This window comes from Scyliorhinus canicula, chromosome 13 (genome assembly GCF_902713615.1).
Source record: "Scyliorhinus canicula chromosome 13, sScyCan1.1, whole genome shotgun sequence".
NCBI classification, from domain to species: Eukaryota; Metazoa; Chordata; class Chondrichthyes; order Carcharhiniformes; family Scyliorhinidae; genus Scyliorhinus; species Scyliorhinus canicula.
In genome coordinates this window covers 43,862,440-43,867,115 of record NC_052158.1, presented here as the reverse complement: position 1 = coordinate 43,867,115, position 4,676 = coordinate 43,862,440, and the positions used below count along the sequence as shown (strand labels likewise).

The 4,676-nt window shown below is 44.9% G+C and overlaps 1 non-coding gene across 1 annotated transcript; it reads right to left on the bottom strand.

Annotated features, from left to right (window-relative positions):
- Nucleotides 1-4,235: 4,235 nt before the first annotated feature.
- LOC119976869 lies at nucleotides 4,236-4,393 on the bottom strand. Its single transcript, XR_005463033.1, has one exon. It is a non-coding gene; the product is annotated as a U1 spliceosomal RNA (small nuclear RNA).
- Nucleotides 4,394-4,676: the final 283 nt, after the last annotated feature.

Below are 4,676 nucleotides of genomic sequence, written 5' to 3'. Positions count from 1 at the left end.
GTTTTGTGATTGACATTCACTAGTTAGATGAACAAGGACAGCATGTGTATTTTTAAAAATCACCTCACGGTTCCCTTCCAAGTGACACACTGTCCTGACTTCAATAAATATCGTCCATCCACATCATCACAGGGTCAACATCTTTTAAGTCCTCACCCCAAAACACTGTGGGATTCCCATCACTGTCTGGACCGCAATGGTTTATGAAGAAGACCTACCATTAATTTCTCAAATGGAAACTAAGAATTGGTGGAATTTTCTGGTCTCGTTAGTGATGCTCATATGACTGGAGTAAATTATAAGAATCAACATATATTAAATGGATTCAAAGATTTTGCAGAAATACTTGTTCCTAAACAAACCCTTTGACATTTTGGGGATTGTGTCTGCTAAACAACTAATCTCCAGTCGAATCCACCTCCCATCACATATCAGATGTTGTTGGGCCCTACTGTACTTAAAATACCCAGAGTTAAACCTAGCAGCTTCACCTCCATAGCCACTTCCACTCAAACTGATACAAATTCACACCGGAGAACAAGAATCAACTTCCACATCGAAAGCCACCCCTCTGTAAACCAGCACTTGATGTGTAAGTCTGTGTTTCCAGACGAGGTTCTGTGAGGAGCACCTGTAAAAAAAAATAAGCCGGATGATGGAAATCTGAAATAAAAAGAGGAAATATTGGAATATTCAGCAGATCAGGCATCATCTATCGAGAAAGAGAGACAAAGTTAACACTGAAGGTTCAAATAAAACATACCAAGGTGCTGACTAATGGCGGCTGCGATACCTATAATCCCTCGCGCTCCAGACACCGCTCTATCATTGTCCCCAAGTGCCGTTGCAACTGCGGTGGGCCCCGCCTAGTTTCCTGGAGTCGCACGCGCATGCTCAGCGCCAGACGCCTGCGCAGTGCGTCATTTCAGATGGAGTTGCGCCGTATTCACCCACGCAATGCACTCTAGGTAGCACTTGCCGCCATTATCCCAGATTGAGATAACTCAGAAAGCCATTAGGTGCTCAACGCGCAAAGTCATTTTAGAAACAATTGTCTGCTGCAATTGAAGATGCTTTTTCTGGATGAATGAATTAAAAAGGGTCAAAGCGTCTCTTCCTCAAATCTAATTTTCTATCTTGTGATTAAAGTGATACAACTCCACCCTCCTCTGGCACATGGGCACTACAGCAGGGATTCAATAAGAGGGAGGGCAACTTCTCACAAAATGACTGAATGACAAAAAGCAAAAACATAAAGCATTCCGTTTTTAAAAAATCAATACGCCTCCCTACTGCAGAATCTGCTGTCTCTCCAACAGACCAATTATTTCCCAAGTATTGTAGTACATGCTTGACTGTTTCTCCAGCGAATAGGCTGCAGTGATACAGAGCCTTCCAGGCTTATTTGCTGTTTCTTCCTTCACACAGGCATTATCTGATCTGCTAAGTATCTATTTTAAAAATTATTTAAGGAATGTGGACTCCGCTAGCTAGGCCAGCATTTATTGCCCATTCCCAGTTGCCCTTCAGGAGGTGCTGAATTGCCTTCTTGAACAGCTGCAGTCCCTGGCGTGTAGGTATACCCACTGTGCTGTTCGGGAGGGAGTTCCAGCATTTTGCTCCAGCAACAGTGAGTGAATGGCAATATATTTCCAAGTCAGGATGGTGAGTGACTTGGAGGGCAACCTCGAGGTGGTGGGGTTCCCAGATATCTGCTACTCTTGTCCTTCTGGATGGAAGCGGTCATGGGTTTGGAAGGAGTGTAAGGAATTTTGGTGAGTTCCTGTAGTGAATCTTGTAGATGGTATACATGGCTGTTCGTCGATGGTGGAGGGTTTGAATGTTTGTGAAAGGGGGAGCAATCAAGAGGCTGTTTTGTCTTGGATGGTGTCGAGCTCTTTGAGTGTTGTTGGAGCTGCATTCATCCAGGCAAGTGGAGAGTATTCCATTACACTGCTGACTTGTGCCTTGTAGATGGTGGACAGGTTTTGAGGGAGTCAGGGGTGAGTTCCTCACCATAGGATTCCTAGCCTTTGACCTGCCCTGGTAACCACAGTATTAATATGGCTAGTCCAGTTCAGTTTCTGATCAATGGTAACCCCCAGGATGTTGATTGTTTACTAGCAATGGTAATGCCATTAAATGACATGGGGCGGTGGTTAGATCTTCTCTTGTAGGAGATGGTCATTGCGTGGCATTTGTGTGGCACAAATGTAATTTGTCACTTGTCAGCCCAAGCTTGGATATTATCTAGGTCTTGCTGCATTTGGACATGGGCTACTTCATTATCTGAGGCGTCGTGAATGGTGCTGAACATTGTGCAGTCACCCGCAAACATACCCTCTTCTGACGTTATGATGGATGGGAAGTCATTGATGAAGCAGCTGAAGATGGTTGGGCCTCGGACACTACCCTGAAGACCTCCTGCAGTGATGACCTGTAGCTGAGATGATTGACCTCCAACCACAACCATCTTCCTTTGTGCTAGGTGTGACTTCAACCAGCAAAGATTTCCCTGATTCCCATTGACTCCAGTTTAGCTCGGGCTCCTTGATACCACACTCGGTCAAATGCTGCCTTGGTGTCAAGGGCAGTCACTCTCACCTCACCTCACCTCTGGCATTAAGCTCTTTTGTCCATGCTTGAACCAAGGTAATGAGGTCAGGAGCTAAGTGACCCTGGCGGAACCCAAACTGAGTGCCCAATCACTTTATGGAGAATAGACTGATAGGGCAATAATTGGTTGTGTTTGATTTGTCCTGTTTCTTGTGTGCAGGATATACCTGGGCAATTTTCCACATTGCCGGGTAGATGCCAGTTTTGTAGCTTTACTGCAGCAGCTTGGCTAGGGATGCGGCAAATTCTGGAGCAAAAGTCTTCAGTACAATTGCCGGAATATTGTCAGGGACCATAGCCTTTGCAGTATCTTAACATTTTCTGTTTTACTGTCACTCTCAGAGTTTGGGGTCTTTCTTACCCTTCCACCAGTTTCTACACTTTGGAAAGTGGATGGAGAGTTGGGATGCAACTTTGATAATATTGTAGCTGCAGTGGGTCAGGCATTAAGATTCTGTATCCTAATGGTCCTTGCAGAATTGCTGAGTGCCTTTGGATTTGAAGGAAAGCTACTAGCTAACAAACAAACAATTTATCCATTCAGTGCTCTAAATCATTAAATCATAAAATCCCTACAGTACATAAGGAGGACATTTGGGCCGTTGGGTCTACACCTCCCTTCTGAAAAAGTCCCCTTCCCAGGCCCACTTCTCCACCCATCTCTATAATCCCACCTCACCTTTGGACACTAAGGATAATTTAGCATGACCAATCCACATAACCTGCACACCTTTGGACAGTGGGAGGAAACCGGAGCAGCTGGAGGTAACCCACGCAGACAAGGGAAGAACTTGCAAACCGCACGCAGTCACCTGTGGTTGAAACTGAACCAGGGTCCCTGGCGCTGTGAACTATTTTGAAAGTTCAACCAATTAAACTAAATCAACAAACTGAGGGACAAATTAAAAGGAGCCATTTCTTAAAGGGATGCTGCCTTAAAAAAACACTGAACAAATGAAACTTAAAAACATTAAACCAGAAGGTGATGAAACGTGTCAATAAAGAACCCCAGACCCTTCAGTGCCCACAAAACTGTACGGTGGCACAGTGCCTAGCACTGCGCCTCACAGCGCCAGGGACCCGGGTTCAATTCTGGCCTTGAGCCCTGTGTGGAGTTTGCTCGATCTCCATGTATCTGTGTGGGTTTGCTCCGGGTGCTCCGGTTTCCTCTCACCGTCCAAAAATGTGCAGGTTAGGTGGATTGGCCATGCTAAATTGCCCCTTAGTGTCCAAAAATATGTGTAGGTTAGATTTAGGGGTTAATGGGATAGGGTGGGGGAGCCAGCTTTGGTGAAGTACTCTTTCAGGGGGTCATTGCAGACTCAGTGGGCTGAATGGCCTCCTTCTGCACCATAGGGATTCAATGATTCTATGATAAAAGGTTTGTCAAAAACTGAAAAGGAGGTGCAGCCTAAAACATTTAACATAGACATAGTCCACTGACTCCACAAGAGAGGCAGGCATTTGGGAGTCCGTGAACTGGTGCAATCGATAGTTGCATGGGACTGCTGCATGCAACACTCTCCAGCCCAGGTCCTCACGATTCCCTGATGCTGTGAGGCAGCAGTGCTAACCACAGTGCCACCGCTCATGAACTCTATTTTTGGTTTGTAAATCAGGGGAGAGTGCAAACGAGTCCTCCACTACCACAAATATTTCGGTCCAGTATCTCACATTTGTGCACATTGCAGGCATCAGCCCATCCAGAGTACAATAGAATAGCCCCATCCTGAGAGATCAACCTTCTTTTTCAATGTCATTCCCTTTCTTAGAGTAACAAAGGTCAATGTGTAGAGTGGATGGGGCAAGCTCTTGCTTGCTCCAAAAAAAAATTCAAATTGAATCAATGTCATGGTCCCCATAAAAGAAACATTAAATCTCAGCTGAGAAAAACAGGCATTACACACCTGATCTCAGGGTTGATCCTAACCAAACGGCTGGGAGGCAATAATGCTGACGCCTTGGCAGAAAACTATTGCTGAGCAAAATACATCTCTGTGCTTTAAATTATAAATTCTTATTTTTTACTTTAAGTATTTTCATTGAGCTTTTAGCATTTT